Source organism: Lolium perenne, chromosome 7, assembly GCF_019359855.2.
Source record: "Lolium perenne isolate Kyuss_39 chromosome 7, Kyuss_2.0, whole genome shotgun sequence".
Classification (NCBI taxonomy): domain Eukaryota; kingdom Viridiplantae; phylum Streptophyta; class Magnoliopsida; order Poales; family Poaceae; genus Lolium; species Lolium perenne.
Window position 1 is genome coordinate 178,160,425 of NC_067250.2, and position 18,645 is coordinate 178,179,069.

Sequence of the window (18,645 nt, forward strand, 5' to 3'; positions counted from 1 at the left end):
CTCCTTGGTGAGTCCCTAGAGCAGGTCCTGACGGAGAGTACTGATGCCTCATGATTTCCTGGATCACCCGAAGGGCGACGCGCTCCAACGTGTTCACCAGGTTCTCAGAATGGCGGTGTAGCGAATGCGCTACCATGAAATTAATCTCCTGACGCAGGGACCTGGTGCGTTCTTCTGAAGGGGTAGACAGGTCCACTCCATCGAGCGCGCCTTCAGGCATGAACCCTTTCCACCTGATGCCGTGTGAGCGGGTCCTCTGGAAAGAGCCGATGAGGTCGGCCTCGAGGATAGCTTTGACCTTGTCATATTTCTTCTTGAGCTCCTCGGTCAAATCCTCGTACGTGACTGGAGTGCCGTCCGCCATCTCAGATGCAGATGGCGATGCAGTTGATGTCGAAGACTGTCCCACCGGGCGTGCCAGAATGTGTTGGCGTCAGAAACCCACCGGCGAGTAGCGACGGGCAACACGTAGAGCCGGGAACAACTCAGAGCTGCGGCTGGCCCTGGTCCCTCGAGCGACGGCCCGCAAAGCCTCTGGTACACACGTCCCGATGCTGGTGCAAGGGCGTGCCACCTGATCTATACCTGATCAGGAAGGTGATGGATTTGCTTCGCTTAGTTTCCTGCATGGTATACACGTAAACATTAAATACGAGCCTCGATCGGCTTTCAGGTTGTCCTGTGAATCGGCTCAAGGAGCCGATCCACCCATGGTTCGTATGAGGTCTACGATCACATGGTGGTCCTGCTTGATCGATATATAGCTAAAACGACCTACGACGATTTAGGGTTTTCACCACATAATCGGAACATCCTACGCGTGATTGAGCCTGGCAGCCACGCACGGTGATAATAAACCGACCCTAGACAAGGCCTAAAAACCAACATGAAGTTGATCCCCGGAACATCTTATCTAGGGCTAGCAAACTACACCCTACGTGCCACTGGATCCTTCAACCCGTTTGCAAGGCCTAACTATGCAGATATTAAACTAATCCTTGAAGAACAAGGAGCAATCATAACAGATCGGATCTACCAAATAATGATCAAGCAAGGTGCCGCCCTTACACCTAAAATAGGTGTAAGGGCGGCTAGACGTCTAAGGGTTGCATGGACGAAAGCATGTGACACGATGAAACAATGCTAACCCTAACACATCTATGATAACTACGTTGCTCGCCATCAACAAGGCTTCAGCACGAGCAACGCATGATAAACGAATAAACGCGTACTGCCTAGATCGCAAGATGCGATCTAGGCAGCATGATGCTTACCCGGAAGAAAACCCTCGAAACAGAAGGGGTTGGCGATGCGCCTGGATTGGTTTGTGATGAACGTGATTGTTATTTTTCTCGATAACCCTAGATACATATTTATAGTCCGTAGACTTTCTAACGTGGGAATAATCCCAACCGTGCACGAGCCAAACTCTAACTAACCGACACGTATCCTACTATATTTACAGATACAAGGGCAAACTGCCCAAACTTCGTGTACAAGGCCGGTTCACGTATTTCTTCCATGTATATTCTTCAAGCCCAATCTTGATCGCGGCCCACCTCTGATCCGGTCAAATTCTGGTGATAACAAGGTGTTAAAAAACTCATACATAGATTCCCGATGCCAAGAGCAGGAAAGGACAATACTGCCGTTGAAGCGGATGAAGGAAAGAGTTGGATGATAAAGATGGAGCCTCAACTCACTACGCAATCATGTTAATGGATTGGTTAGATGCTATTGGAGACTTGGAGTAATCAGATTCTAGGGAAGGGAAGCTTAGAATTCGGTAGCAGGATTTCGATGTGGCACAAAGGATTGTAACTCATGATTGCAGACTTAATGCCAGCTCACAACGGCTTCACTCACATGATCCGAGATAAGCCTATTACGGTGTTTATATATCTAAATTGCGTAATGACGCTAAGATAAGACAGTTTTATCAAACATGCACATGCCCTTGCAATTATGTGGCACATTTGCCACAACACACGTTTTTAGCCAGGTGGTGTGTTGTGGCAAATGTGCCACAAAATTGTAATGGTACCTGGCAAATACGTAATCGGATGATGTATTTTAGCAAATGTTATAAAATAACGGTGTCCTGTATTAAATCCGCGCGTTCAACAAAGAATGCCGGAAGCAAGTCCCATGGGCAGGCATCGTCCCCCCATCCGGACAGAAGAAGAGAAAAAGAGATGAACGCACAGCAGATGACTGTGTACGATCCGGTCCTTGCCGGAAAACAACAAGCCGGGCAACACGATGCCGGTAGAAAAAGCCAAGGGGCAGGTCGAGGCTACGCCAGAGGAGGCTATGCCGGAAACAATCATGCCGGTAAATATGAAACCGGGCAAAATTATCGAGCTGCAAGGGCAGCGTATGAGGAAACGCCACCACCAAGGTACCGGCAGGCAAGAGCCGCGGAACCGGAAAAATACGGAGAGGGAGATTCCGAAGTAGAACGAACAAGAGTCTACCGGAACCCCTTGGGGGATCGCCTGGGGGAAAGATGTTTGCCAGACCAGGATGCGAGGCACAGGCTGGACAGAGTACATCTTTCCGAAATGATCGAATCTGAGGGTCCTCCTGGCCCGAAGTGTTTTGGCCCACGGATCATGGGAGAAGAACCACCGGTACGCAATTTCCAGCTGCCCCGAGACACAAAAACGTATGATGGCACGACCAAGCCGGAAGATTGGCTGGCGGACTATGTCACAGCTGTTTATGTAGCTGGTGGTGGAGTGAACCGACGTTGGTCGGTGAGAATCATACCGTCCTACCTGGTAGGCCCTGCACGGATTTGGCTTAACAACTTGCCGGCAGGAAGCATTAACGGATGGCTAGACTTTGAGGAAGCCTTTGTGAACAACTTCAGTAGCACTTACAAGAGGCCAAACCGGCCCCAACAGCTCGCTTTATGCCAGCAACGTGCCGGTGAGACAGATAGGGATTATCTTACCCGGTGGAACTCAACAAGAAACACGTGTGAAGGAGTGATTGAAGCACAAGCAATTGCTTGGTTCAGTCAAGGATGCCGAAGAGGATCACCGCTGTGGCAAAAGCTGCAAAGAAGCATGCCAGCAACCTTGGCAGAAATGATACGTGTGGCGGATAGCTATGCATTGGGAGACCCATTGCAACCAGCAGTACAAGCTGAGCCGGAGCAGCGACAGGAACAATACCGGGACAACCGGAACAACAAGAGAAGGGAAGATTTCCCAGATCGAAGGTACGCTCCGCAGCACGTTGCTGCCGTGCAAGAAAATTATGATGCCGGCAGCAGCCAAAGGCAAAAAACCGGATCGCAGCCATGGGCCGGTCCAAAAAAGCAGTGGGTCGAAAAGAAACCCTGGGGCCAGAAAAAGAATTGGCAGGAACCCGTAAAATACACCATGGAAGCCGCCATGGATCAACCTTGCAGGTGGCACACGCCGAACCCGGATCACCCGTCAAACCACCTGACGAAGGATTGTTCTTGGACTAAGTACTTGATGCAAAAGGGAGCGGTAAAGGACGCGCAGGCACAAGGGTGCTCAACAGTGTTGCCACCATCGCAAGATATGCTGCGTCAGCAACAACTACCACCACCGCCACCACTCACCGGAGCAAACGCTTTGCCGGTACAGCATCAGCCAAATAGGCAGCAGTACCAGCAAGTTAACCGGGTGGACCAAAACGATGATCAACCACCTCCACCGGCACCTTTAGGCCGGAATGTTTACGAGGGCCCGCATATGTGCTGTGTTGTTTTTGTCACTGAGCCAACAGACAGGCAAAGTGTGCACCGCCGCTCCATGGAGGTAAACGCCGTAATGCCGGCAGTTCCCAAATACATGTTGTGGTCAGATCAGGAAATTACCTGGTCATTTAAGGATCACCCCAAGATCATGCCGAATCCGGGTGGATACGCTCTTGTTGTGGACCCAATCATGAAAGGGCCGCAAACTCGAGTAAAATTCAGCAAGGTGCTGATAGACAACGGTAGCAGCACAAACATCATGTACAAGCATACCATGCATACGCTGGGCATAACAGAAAACATGCTTCAGCCAACGCGCACAACGTTCCACGGAATCGTTCCAGGCTTGTCCTGTGCTCCGGTAGGAAAAGTTCGGGTGGACGTAGCGTTTGGAGGACGTGACAATTGCCGGGTTGAAAATGTTGAGTTTGACGTGGTGGACCTAGACAGTCCTTACCATGCGTTGCTGGGAAGACCAGTGTTGGCAGCTTTCATGGCTACCACTCATACAGCTTACCTCAAAATGAAGATGCCGGCACCTCGCGGACCCTTGACTGTGGTGGGGAACTACAAGGTCTCACTGGAAACTGCATTTGCCGGATCAAACCTAGCGGAATCGCTGGTGATCGTGGAGGAAAAAAGAAGAATGCAAACCGCGGTTGCGCTGGCTCAGTCCTCACAATTGAGTTTAGCGGCAATGAGTGGAAGCTTGGGCTCACCGGCATTCAAGCCGACGAATGAAACAAAGGACATTGTGCTGGATCCGGCTTACCCAGAGCGCACCGTTCGCATCGGTGCCGGGCTCGATCAAGCATAGGAAAACGCGCTCGTCAGCTTCCTCCGTGAGAATCGGAATATCTTTGCCTGGTCAACTGATGACTTGGTGGATGTTCCGAGGGAGCTGGCTGAGCACTCTTTAAATGTCCAGAAAGACGCCAAGCCGGTGCGGCAACCCTTGCGCCGGTTCGCTGAAGATAGGAGAAAGATTATTGGAGAAGAAGTAACTAAACTGCTCGTTGCCGGATTCATTGTGGAGGTCACACACACAGAGTGGCTGGCCAATCCGGTAATGGTCGAAAAGAAAAAAGATGAGAACTTGGAGGCAAAAGCTCCAAAGGTGTGGCGCATGTGCATCGACTACACCAACCTAAACAAGGCTTGCCCAAGAGATCCTTTCCCTTTGCCACGGATCGATCAAGTGATTGATTCAACTGCTGGGTGTGAGTTGTTGTCCTTCCTGGATGCATATTCCGGTTTCCACCAGATTCCCCTGAAAAAGGAAGATCAAATAAAAACTGCGTTCATTACCCCGCATGGGGCTTATTGCTATGTCACTATGCCTTTTGGTTTGCGCAACGCTGGTGCAACGTACCAGCGCTGTATGCAAAAATGCTTGTTTGATCAAATCGGAAAGAATGTGCAAGTCTATGTAGACAACATTGTGATAAAAACTAAGGTAAAGAACACCTTAATTGATGACATCCGGCAAACATTTGATAACCTAAGACGGTTCCGGATGAAGCTTAATCCGGCAAAATGCACTTTCGGTGTTCCTGCCGGCAAATTGCTCGGTTTCCTTGTGTCAAGCCGGGGCATTGAGGTCAATCCGGTAAAAATCCGGGCAATAGAAAGAATGACTATCCCACGAGAACTAAAAGATGTGCAAAAGTTTACCGGTAGCTTGGCATCGCTAAGCCGGTTCATAAGCAGGTTGGGAGAAAAAGCTCTGCCACTCTATGCTCTCATAAAAAAATCTGACACGTTCGTCTAGACCCCTCAGGCAGACGCAGTGTTTAAAGAACTGAAAACAATGCTGGCCACAGCACCTATACTGGCTTCACCTCTAGAAAGAGAGCCTATGCTATTATACATAGCAGCAACAAACCGGGTTGTGAGCGTAGTGGTTGTGGTTGAAAGAGAAGAGGAAGGAAAAACCGTCCAGAGGCCGGTATACTACCTGAGCAAGGTGCTCTCCCTCTCAAAACAAAACTACCCTCATTTCCAAAAGATGACTTATGGCATGTACATGGCCACCACAAAACTCAAGCATTACTTTGAGGAACATCCTATGAAGGTGGTGAGTGAAGCACCAATCTCTGATATCATGTGCAACAAGGACGCTAGCGGAAGGATTGCAAAGTGGGCAATCCAGATATCACCATATGTACCAGCGTACGAAAGAAGGGATGCCATAAAATCACAGGCTTTGGCTGATTTCCTCGTCGATTGGGCGGAGATGCAATACAAACCACCAGATCAGAAGATAGAATACTGGAAAATGCACTTTGATGGATCCAAACTCAAAGAGGGTCTGGGTGCTGGTGTGGTGCTTACCTCGCCAAAAGGAGATCACCTCCGGTATGTTTTGCAAGTGCATTTCAGGGCATCGAATAATGTCGCTGAATATGAAGCTTTGATCCATGGGCTTAAGGTCGCAAAAGAAATCGGTGCACACCGGATCATTTGCTACGGAGATTCAGATCTCGTGGTACAGCAGTGTTCCGGGGATTGGGATGCAAAAGATGCCAACATGGCCTCATACCGGTTTCACGTGCAAAAGATTGCCGGATTCTTCGAAGGGTGTGAGTTTCACCATGTGCCGCGCGCAGAAAATGAAGCCGCGGATGCTTTGTCCAAGCTGGGCTCATCCAGGCAAGAATTTCATGCCGGAATAGCTTTAGCTCACTTAAGAGTACCATCGATCAAACCAAGCCCGGAATCGGAATCAATTTTCGTACCGGAATCGCATGTAGTACCCATGGATATCGATGAAGGAAACCCGGGGACTGCACCGGTACACTCGGGGACTGCTCCCACAGGCTCGGGGACTGCTGCAGCCGTACCGGAAGAAACGATGCTGGTGGATAGCATGGAGGTAGATGCACCGGTGTTTTTGGTTCGAGAGACACTGTCGTGGGTTAAACCTATTAAGGAATTCCTGATCAACGGCACCTTGCCGGATGACGAAAATGAATCAAGGAGAATCCAACGAAGGTCCAAAGCATATACATTCATCAATGGTGAGGTGTACAAGAGAAGCGTTACCGGTGTCCTTCAAAGATGTGTGGAACCGGAAGAAGGGAAAGAAATGCTTGAGGAGATTCACCAAGGAGAATGTGGGCATCATGCTTCATCAAGGGCGCTGGTAGCAAAAGTATTCCGGCATGGGTTTTATTGGCCCACTGCTTTGGAAAACGCTGAGGATTTAGTAAGAAAATGCAACGGGTGCCAGAGGTACGCCAAGCAAAATCATACCCCAGCGTCCGGTTTAAAAACAATACCATTAACATGGCCGTTTGCCGTTTGGTGCCTCGATATGGTTGGCCCATTCAAAACTGCAAGAAGCAGCATGACTCACATCTTGGTTATGGTGGATAAATTCACCAAATGGCTAGAAGTGAAACCTATCGCAAAGTGTGATGGGCATACAGCGGTGAAGTTCTTAAAAGATGTCATTTTGCGGTATGGATACCCGCACAGCATCATCACTGACAATGGAACCAACTTTGCTCAAGGTGAGTTCAAAAGGTTTTATGAGGACAACAACATCCGGTTGGATTTGTGCTCAGTGGCACACCCACAAGGCAATGGCCAAGTGGAAAGAATGAATGCTTTGGTACTTTCCGGTATCAAACCAAGACTCATTGATGCGGTGGAAAAATCGCTGGGATGTTGGCTCGATGAGCTACCATCAGTACTATGGAGTATAAGAACAACTCCAAACCGGTCTACCGGATACACTCCATTCTTCATGGTTTATGGAGCAGAAGCAGTCATACCAACCGACATCATTCATGATTCACCAAGGGTACAGCTCTATACTGAGCAAGAGGTCAGAGAGGCCAGAGAAAATGATGTGGACTTGCTAGAAGAAGCAAGAGAGCTGGCTTTGGCAAGAACAGCCATTTACCAGCAAAACCTCAGACGCTATCACAACCGGAAGGTTAACCCGAGAGTTTTCCGGGAAGGAGATCTGGTGCTACGCCTAGTGCAGCGCACTGAAGGCCGGAATAAGCTCTTACCACCATGGGAAGGTCCCTTCATTGTAAGCAAAGTGCTTCACAATGATGCATACTACTTGATCGATGCACAGGAGTGGAAAAAAGGAAAGGCGGACAGGTCCGGAGAGGAGAGCAAGCGTCCATGGAACATAGCTCTGTTGCGTCCTTTCTACTCTTGAAGTTGTGGTGTAAGAAGTTCCTTTTTGTACCTTACATGCTATGAATAAAAGATGTCGGAACCTTGAATGAATCTCGGGGACTACCCCAACCTAAGTTGCATGTAACCTATTTATTTTTTCAGTTTACCGGTTGCTTATTGAACGTTTTTTCTTTCCGGTTTAGTAGTGTGCTAAATCCTACCGGAGTCTTCGACTCTGCTGCTGTCCGCAACCCGGCTTCATGGCAAGCAAGATAAACCGGTAGGGGATAAGCACATGAACTGCGAAGAGGGAGAGCAGGAAAGAACAATCCGGAAAATTTAACTAACCCCGGTTAAACCGGTTTTTTGCAAAATTTCGAAGTTATTTCTAAGTTCAAGAAAATGCTTGTTTGGTGAAAGAACCTTGCGCTCATACGCCAAAGAACGCCCAGAGAAGGCAGGCAGAATCAAGGCAAAAGAACCAAGTGTGCATCGAATTGGATGCGGAAACAATTTGGAAATCCTTGCAGTGCAGGATAAAAGCAAAACCAAAAGCAAATATGCTAAGCCAAACTTAAGATAATTAACTACCGGTATAACTTACCGGCATAAACTGTTGTACGACAACCAAAAGCGGACTTAAAGTTTTACATCATAAACCCCGGCATACCGGGGTAGAATTTAACAGGACATTGTTTTGAGACACGCAGGACCAGATAGAATGACACAGGTAAATCTTCAGGCAGGTAGATAATCAGGCAGTGGGGGCTTCAGGAGGGGCATCGCCAGCACCGGCATCGCCCAGAGGCTCCTCCTCGGCTTCATCCTCCTCCTCGTCGAGATAATCTTGGACGTCAGGAGGGGGAGGGATGAAGGTGCGCATATCGGCGTACTCCGCGATGTGGTACGCGCGATCCTGCCGCTTAGCGGTGAGAATCGGGTCCAGATCGGTTTCCGCGCCTTCGTGCACTCCGGTGAGGGCATCCAGGTTCAGCTCGGGATACCATGAGCAAGCAACGCGGAGGGCAGAGTCTGCTCCAGCGCGGGCAGCAGAGCACTGCCACTCACGGATCCTCTTGCCGGCGCCCTTGAGACGGTCGCTGATGAGTGAGAAAGTATCCGGCACCTCCTCGCCAGGCCACAGAGTCCTGAAGAGCTAGGTAGCTACATCAGGAATGTCAAATAAGTTGCGATCTATGGCGCGCATATGAGACACCCGCGCACTCAGCGCGACCAGATGGTCATAGGGGGTCCATGGCACGGCAAGATTCGCTTGGCCCTGGGCAGTGCGGCGCTCGTCAACCTTCTTAACAGCATACCTCTGAGAGTCCGGGAAGAGGCCTGTGCAAGGAAAGAAAAAGGCTAAGGAAGGGAATCCGGACGAAAAGGGCAACCGGAAGGAAAGGTAACGAAAAGAAAATGTGATCGGAAGAAAAACGGCTTGTGGGCAGTAGTTAGAAAGTGCAAAAGGAAAGGACTTACGGTAGGCAAGTGTGTCAGTTTGCAGGACCAGTCGGTTGCACTCCTTCTGCTCCTCCTCCAGCTGCGCAGCTTTCTCCTCGGCAGCCTTCTGGGCTTTGGCCAGCTCCTCCAGCTCAGCTAGCAACACCGAGTTGGCGTTGCCGGCATCTTCAAGAGCTTCATTCATCTTGGCCGCTGCATCAGTTTCGGCAGCTTTGAGGGCCTTAGCATGATCAAGCCCCAGCTGGATGAGCTGGGACTTGAGCTCCTGGTAGCTGGTCTTTTGGGCGCTCAGCTCCTCCTGATGCCGCTGGATGAGCTGGTCCTTCTCCCCTGTAACCCGGAAAAGAAGGTGTTAGCAAGATTGTGCTGGTTAAGATGAAAAGAAAACCAAGCTAACAGGAAAGAGGAAAAATTGTACGTTGGGTGGCGGTGAGCTGCTCCTTGAGAGCCTCGATGGAAGCTTCCGGGATCACTGTTAAGCAAAAAATTATAAATGTTAGGAGGAAAAAGATTTCCGGTAAGAACATGCCGGTGGTACAGAAACTTACCTTGGCACTTATCATGTGCCTCAGCGAGGTCCCGGTGTTCCCATAGGAGCTCCTCAAAGAGGGCCTTCCGAGCGTCAGCCGTGAGCTGTTCAAGAAAAAGAGATTAGCTAAGTTTTGTGCTAAGAACAAGGTTCTTAACCCGAAACTCGGGGACTGGCAGTGCTAGTTTCACGCGTTTTAAGCTAAGTTTTGCGCTAAGAACAAGGTTCTTAACCCGAAACTCGGGGACTGGCAGTGCTAGTTTCGCGCGTTTTTAGCTAAGTTTTGCGCTAAGAACAAGGTTCTTAACCCAAAACTCGGGGACTGGCAGTGCTAGTTTCGCGCGTTTTAAGCTAAGTTTTGCGCAGTGCTAGTTTCGCGCGTTTTAAGCTAAGTTTTGCGCTAAGAACAAGGTTCTTAACCCGAAGCTCGGGGACTGGCAGTGCCGGTTTCACGCTAAGTTTTTGAGTTAAAGTTTTGTGCTAAAAGCTGCGCTCTCACCACAAAACTCGGGGACTGGGAAGATAGACAAGAGAGAAACCGGCATGAAACTAAAGAAAAGATAGAAAAAATCCGGAAGCGAGGAAACCGGTAAAAGTTGAAAAGAGTTAGTAAAGCGTACCATCAAGTTGTTCGTGGCATCATACCACGCGCTGTCAAGCTCCTTCACGGCGCTGCGAAGCCGCATGAAGTGCTCCTCGGAAGACCGGTCCCCAACAGGGTCAGGTGCCGGCAGCCTGTCCTTGCCCAAACCGTGGGTCGCCGGAGTCATATCTGCGGCGTTCCACTTCTGGGCATAGGGCAGGAGATGCCCCAGGTCCCGGCCCCTGCGCTGGAACTAAGTGATACGGCCAAGCAGGCCGGTGGCCTTCGTGGCGGTATCCCTGGCGGCCTTGGAGACGTGCAGCACCAGGGGCTGCTGGCCGCCGGAAGGGGCGTTGGAGGCCGTCGCCTTCCCCTTGATAAGCTTGGAGATCTTGGGCGGCGGCGCAGTTGGAGCGGCCCCGGAGGGCTTGGTGCGAGGAGCATCTGGCGGTGGCATCAGAATGGTTCGTGGAGAAGGGGGAGCGCTAGGCGCGTCACCCAGGTTGGAACTTTTCGGCGCGGAAGATCCCGGCGCGGAAGTTGTCTTCTTTTCAAGGACGGGGGGAGCCGAAGGCTCCGCCCGCCCGGCAGCTTTTTCCTCGGCGCCGATGTTGCTGGCGCCGGTATCCTGATTCTCTGGGAGGAAGGAAAGATCCTCCTCCGTGCGGTGATCTGCTGATGTAGGGGCCGCACACCCCGAACTTGTTGTGCCCCCCGAAGGGGAGGCAGAGGTGTTGCCGGCACCAGATGGTGCCGGGCTTGAGCGAGGAGGAGGGGTTGAGGTCCTTGCGGAACCTTCAGAGCCCGCTGGCCTTGAGCCAAGCTTGAGCGTGGGGCTGAGAGAAAGAAAGAAAGATAGTTGGAGAAAAGCAACCGGAAAAAGAACTTGGCAAAAAGAGGCAAGCAAGAAAATAAGAAACTTACCCGGAAGCAGTCGGCATCTGCTTGCGCCCGTAGCGGCGCACGCCCACTTCCTTTTCCCCCAAGGGCTCAGTCCGGAAGCGCTTGGAGGGAGGGGCCTGACTGGAACCGGCATCAGATGCCGGCATCTTGTTCTTTTGGCCCTGGGCCATGAGTTTGTCCACAAACTCGGAGCCGGCCTCGGCGCGCAAGGGCGGCGCGTGCTCGTGGATCTATAAGTTAAACATAGCTAAGAAAAAATTCGCAAGAAAGCAATAACGGAGAAATATAAGAAACCGGAAAAGAAAAATACCTCAAGCATGGACAGGTCATCGGAGGACCCGGTTGGTTTCGGTGGAGACCGGCCAAGGCGCGCAGCCGGAGTCTTGCCCATCTTCAGATCCTTCCAACGAATATAGGGATCTGGGTCGAAGGAGTCAAGGGCGCGCTTCACGCAGATCCCACGCCGCTCTGCTTGAATGAGGGGAAAGCGGTCCTTGGCCTGAAACACGAAAAAAGAGGGTTAACAAGAGCAAAAAGTTACCGGCAAAACCAACCCTAATTGCGTAATCTCTTACTTCTTGGGTCGGAGGGTTAGTAGTGCTGAGGGGAAGGAGGCCCCATTCCCAGTCAAATGGCATAGCAGTTTGGCAGATCTGCTTAGCCTTGCGGACGACGTCCTTCTTGCTAAGGGGACGGCCTATGATCTTGGTGGGATCGCCAGGACCGTACATCTCGCTCATCCTATGCACCCGGTGCTTAAGAGGAAGCACCCGACGCGAAATAAAAGTGCGGATGATATCATCCGAGCAGATGTTGGTCTCCTTCTTCAAAGAGGCCATGAAGCGTACCACCCGGTTGGTTTCGGCATGATCCGTCTTCGGGTTATAACTCCAGTTGGCTCTACTGGGAGGCCCCACTTGGAACGGCGGAAGATCGATGAGATTTGCGCGGCCATTGTTCTTCACATAGAAGAAAGTTCCTTGCCAGGCGCGGCAGGACTCAAGGCCGGTGAACTTAAAGAAAGTGCTCCCTTGGCGGGAGCCGACGATGCAAGACCCGCACTCCACAGGCGGCTTGGGTTTAGGAATTTCCTTGCCCTGAACGGAATTAATCCGCAGAGCAAAGAAGCGGGCAAACGTCTCACGAGTGGGACGAATGCCGATGTAGGCCTCCATGAAGGTGGCGTAGCAGGAAAGGTAAAAGATGGCATTGCCAGGAAGGTGATGAGGCTGGAGTTCATAGAAATTTAAGAACTCTCGAAAAAAAGGAGAGGCAGGAAGGCCGAAGCCACGCTCAAAATGAGCAAGGAAAACAACATGTTCACCGGGCTGGGGCTCCGGTTCAATTTCGTCACCGGGAAGCCGGCAGGTTACTCCTTCCGGAATCCTGCGGGACCGGTATAGCCAATCGATCTCGTATTCGGTAACATTGGAGCCCATCCAGGCTCCACGAGTGATTGGGGAAGGCTCCGCGCCGGATGATTGGCTAGAGCTACTAGATGCTTGGCCAGAGCTACTGGTTTCTAGGTGGCTACCGGATGCTTGGCTAGAGCTACCGGATTCTAGGCGTCCACCGGATTCTTGGCGGCCACCGGATCCCTGCTGGTTGCCGGAATCGGTATCCATCGGATCTGAAGCCCTAGATCCACCGGAAAATTGTCTACGATGACTACCGGAGGAGGAAGAAGACGAAGCAGAGGAAGATTCCTCGCCAGACATTGGTTTGGAGGCGAAAAAACAGAAATCCCACAGTTGAACCCCGCGCAAAGATCTACGAGTAAGAAGAAAATCAAAGAAAAAGAGGAAATAAGAACACCATCGACCCAAGATCTAGAAAGCAAGCAAATGGCAAGCAAGGTGAGATTGGCACTAACCTCGAGCGGCGCAGTCGCTGGGGAAGACGTTCGCCGGTGAAGGAGCGGACCTACTGTCGCCGACGAGCACCGTCGACGGCGAGGCGGAGAAGGACGCGGAGAAGCAAGAATGCTGCGGGCGCGACGGAGGAGCTGCGGAAGATTTCCGCACGACGAGGTCCGGCGGAAACGCAGCGTGAGTTCGCCGGGCGACGAAGCTCAAGCAAACGACGGCGGAGGAAGAGCGGCGAAGGCGCAGAGGCGAGGAGCACTATGCGCGAAGGTTGGGGAATGCAAGAAGAGGAAGAAGAAGGGGCAGTTCTCCTTATAAAGAAGAGAGGAGGTGGGCCGAAAACCGCCGGGCCACGGCGGTTCGCCTCGCGGCCCGCGACGGTTCGCACCATGGGCCGCCACGTGGTGAGGAAGTACACCGAAAAAATAAGAAGCCACACGGAGGCACACACGAGATCCGAAGTGGCTAGTGGGATCCGCAGTGGTGCATTTAATGAGCGCGCGGGAGTCGAAGCGAAGTGACAACTGACACTGGCGCGCCAGTTAACTGTGCGCATGTCACTGACAGGCGCGGGGCCCGAAATATTCTCGACTTCGCCGAGGAAAGAGTAAATGCGAATGATACCGGAGAAAAGAGATGCCGGGGAATTCCTTGCAAAGAGAGTAAAGACAAATAAGGGTAAAGATGCCGGATCCAAGCTCAAAGCCGGAGAGATTAAACCGGTATCCTAGAAAGATGAAAACCTGGCATGGTCTGTAGGATAGAATCCGCCAGACTATACCAGCTTCGGGGACTAATGTTGGGGGATAACCCCCGGTATGTGATACGTCCAATTTGCATCACTATTTTATATCATAATTTGCTGTTATTCATTGATATATTTCATATTGGGACACATTACTTATGTTATTTCATCTATTTTGCATGTTTCATCATTATTGGAGGATCAAGCACCGGAGCCAGGATTCTGCTGGAAAAAGCACCGTCAGAACGCAATATTTCGGAAGATCAACTCTAGAAGGAAATTATACCAAAAATCCTATTTTTCAAGATGACGAAGGAAGCCAGAAGGAGGAGCCAGGAGGAGCCAGGGTGGGCCCACACCCTAGGGCGGCGCGGCCCATGCCCTGGCCGCGCCGCCATGTGGTGTGGGGGGCCCACAACCCCTTTCGCCTCCTTTTCTTCGCGAAATCCTTCGTCCCGAAAACCGAAGCCACAGAGGGTACCTCGCGAAGAGTTACAGCCGCCTCTGCGGGGCGGAGAACACCAGAGAGAAAAGAGCTCTCCGGCGGGCAGGAATCCGCCGGGGAAATTCCCTCCGGGAGGGGGAAATCGACGCCATCGTCACCGTCATCGAGCTGGACATCATCTCCATCACCATCATCATCATCTCCACCATCATCACCGCCGTCTCCACCGCTGGACACCGTCACCGCCGTAGCAATTTGGGTTTGATCTTGATTGTTTGATAGGGGAAACTCTCCCGGTATCGATCTCTACTTGTTATTGATGCTATTGAGTGAAACCATTGAACCAAGTTTATGTTCAGATTGTTATTCATCATCATATCACCTCTGATCATGTTCCATATGATGTCTCGTGAGTAGTTCGTTTAGTTCTTGAGGACATGGGTGAAGTCTAAATGTTAGTAGTGAACTATGGATGAGTAATATTCAATGGTATGATATTTAAGTTGTGGTGTTATTCTTCTAGTGGTGTCATGTGAACGTCGACTACATGACACTTCACCATTTATGGGCCTAGGGGAATGCATCTTGTACTCGTTTGCCAATTGCGGGGTTGCCGGAGTGACAGAAACCTAAACCCCCGCTGGTATATCGATGCAGGAGGGATAGCAGGATCTCAGAGTTTAAGGCTGTGGTTAGATTTATTCTTAATTACTTTCTTGTAGTTGCGGATGCTTGCAAGGGGTATAATCACAAGTATGTATTAGTCCTAGGAAGGGCGGTGCATTAGCATAGGTTCACCCACACAACACTTATCATAACAATGAAGATTATTTAGCCGTATGTAGCGAAAGCACTAGACTAAAATCCCGTGTGTCCTCGAGAACGTTTGGTCATTATAAGTAAACAAACCGGCTTGTCCTTTGTGCTAAAAAGGATTGGGCCACTCGCTGCAATTATTACTCTCGCACTTTACTTACTCGTACTTTATTCAACTGTTACATCAAAACCCCCTGAATACTTGTCTGTGAGCATTTACAGTGAATCCTTCATCGAAACTGCTTGTCAACACCTTCTGCTCCTCGTTGGGATCGACATTCTTACTTATCGAAGATACTACGATACACCCCCTATACTTGTGGGTCATCAAGACTATTTTCTGGCGCCGTTGCCGGGGAGTGAAGCGCTATTGGTAAGTGGAATTGGTAAGGAAAACCTTTACTGTTTGTGCTGATTTTATTTCTGCCTGCTGCTATAAGTCATTATGGAGAGATCTTCTCTTCAATTTTTATTTGGGAAATCTACTACTACTGCAACGGTAGTGGATGAGGCGCCAGGTGAGGAAGTGATACCATATAAAATACCTATGAAAATTATTGAACGTGTTATGGATAACCGCTATGAAGGGGATGGAACTGTCCATCCTGGTGATCATTTACTGTTTTTGCATGAATTATGCGGGTTATTCAAATGTGCAGGTATTGCTATGGATGAAGTGAGGAAGAAACTATTCTCTTTATCGCTGTCCGGTAAGGCGGCGCATTGGTATAAATTACTGGATAATGGGGATTCTCTTGAATGGAATGATATTGTGCCCCGGTTTTATTCTAAGTTCTACCCTCCAAGTGAAATTGACAAAGATTGGAATCGCATATATAATTTTTGGCCTCATGATGGAGAGAGTATTGCCCAAGCTTGGGGGAGATTGAAGTCTTTAATGCTCAAATGCCCCATTCATGAGCTTCCTGGTAATGTTATTATTGATAATTTCTATGCAAGACTTTCTTTTCAAGACAAGACCTTGCTGGATACTTCTTGTTCTGGATCATTTACACGCAACAAAGAAGAGTTTAAAAGGGACCTTCTTGATCGGATCCAAGAAAATACTGAAGGTTGGGAGAACGACAAGGATAGAGAATCAGGTATAATTTACGATTACAAATGCATTGAAGCTTTTATGGATACTGATAAATTTCGTAATATGAGTGCTACATATGGTCTGGATTCTCAAGTTGCTGTAAATCTTTATAAAGCTTTTGCCTCTCATTATGAATTGCCAAAGAAGAATTTTGATAAGTATCATGAACCGTATAAAGATAAAATTGATTCATCTATTAATAAATGCGTTGTAGTTGAAACTGCTGATCATGTTATTCCTGAAGTTTATATTGAAAAAACTCCTTTCCCTCGCTAAAATGAAGGAGTACTGTTATAAATAGTGCGGTTCATAAAAGTGAAAAGAAACCTGTAGAACCTGAAGAACAAATAAAAGTTGAACCTGCTGTTGCAATAGTTAAAGATCTTGTGACTGAAAATGTGGAGGATGGTCATATTATTTTCTGTGAAGATGCTTCTAATATTGTTTCGCATCCTAATAAACCCAAACAAGCTAGTGTTCCTATGCTATCTGTTAGAATTGGTGATCATTGCTATTATGGATTATGTGATATTGGTGCAAGCGTTAGTGCTATTCCTTATGAGCTTTACACGGAGATTATGCACGAAATTGATTCTTGCGAACTTGAAGATATTGATGTGGTTATTCAGCTGGCTAATAGAGAAACTATTTCTCCAATTGGTATTGTTCGAGATGTGGAAGTTTTATGCGGTAAGATTAAATATCCTGCTGACTTTTTGGTACTTGGTTCTGCTGCTAGTGATTATTGTCCTATTATTTTTGGTAGACCTTTTCTAAATACTTGTGGAGCTATTATAGATTGCAAGAAAGAGAAAATTTTGACTAAATTTGCTGGTGAATCTTATGAGTTTAACTTCTCTAAATTTACTAAAACTCCTTATAAAGCTGATTTGATGTGGTTATTCAGCTGGCTAATAGAGAAACTATTTCTCCAATTGGTATTGTTCGAGATGTGGAAGTTTTATGCGGTAAGATTAAATATCCTGCTGACTTTTTGGTACTTGGTTCTGCTGCTAGTGATTATTGTCCTATTATTTTTGGTAGACCTTTTCTAAATACTTGTGGAGCTATTATAGATTGCAAGAAAGAGAAAATTTTGACTAAATTTGCTGGTGAATCTTATGAGTTTAACTTCTCTAAATTTACTAAAACTCCTTATAAAGCTGATTTGCCTAATAATGATTTTAAAATGGAGCAGTGTGCATCTATTGTTCTTGTTCCTAATAATCCTTTGCAGCAACATTTGGAGGATAGCGAGAGTGAAGTTTTTAGGAAAGAAAGAGATGAGCTTGAGGAAATTTTTCTTCGCCAACCTATTCTCAAGCACGATTTACCGGTGGAAGATTTGGGTACAACACCGCCACCAAAGGAAGATCCTGTTTTTGATTTAAAGCCTTTGCCTGATAATCTTAAATATGCTCATATTGATGATAAGAAAATATATCCTGTTATTATTAGTTCTAAGCTTACAGAGTTTGAAGAAGAAAGGCTATTGGAAATATTGAAGAAGCACCGAGGAGCTATTGGCTATACTCTTGATGATTTGAAAGGGATTTCTCCTTCTATTTGCCAACATGCTATTAATATGGAAGATGATGCAAAGCCTGTTGTTGAACATCAGCGTCGTCTAATTCCGAAGATGAAGGAAGTGGTAAGGAATGAGGTATTACGACTTCTTGAAGCCGGTATTATATATCCTATTGCTGATAGTAGATGGGTTAGTCCTGTGCATTGCGTTCCCAAGAAAGGAGGAATGACTGTTGTGCCTAATGATAATGATGAGCTCATCCCTCAAAGAGTAGTTGTAGGGTATAGAATGTGCATTGATTTTCGAAAAGTTAATAAAGTTACTAAGAAAGATCATTACCCTTTACCATTTATTGATCAAATGCTAGAAAGGTTGTCTAAAAATACTCATTTTTGTTTTCTTGATGGTTATTCTGGGTTTTTACAAATTGCTGTTAAAGCTAAAGATCAAGAGAAAACCACTTTTACTTGTCCCTATGGAACTTATGCTTATAGACGTATGCCTTTTGGTTTATGTAATGCTCCTGCTACTTTTCAAAGATGCATGTCTGCTATTTTTCATGGTTTTTGTGAACGTATTGTAGAGGTATTCATGGATGATTTTTCCGTCTATGGGAATTCTTTTGATAGTTGCTTGCGAAACCTTGATAAAGTTTTGCAGAGATGTGAAGAAACTAACCTTGTTCTTAATTGGGAGAAATGCCACTTTATGGTTAATGAAGGAATTGTATTGGGACATAAAATTTCTGAGAGAGGTATTGAAGTTGATAGAGCTAAAGTTGAAGCAATT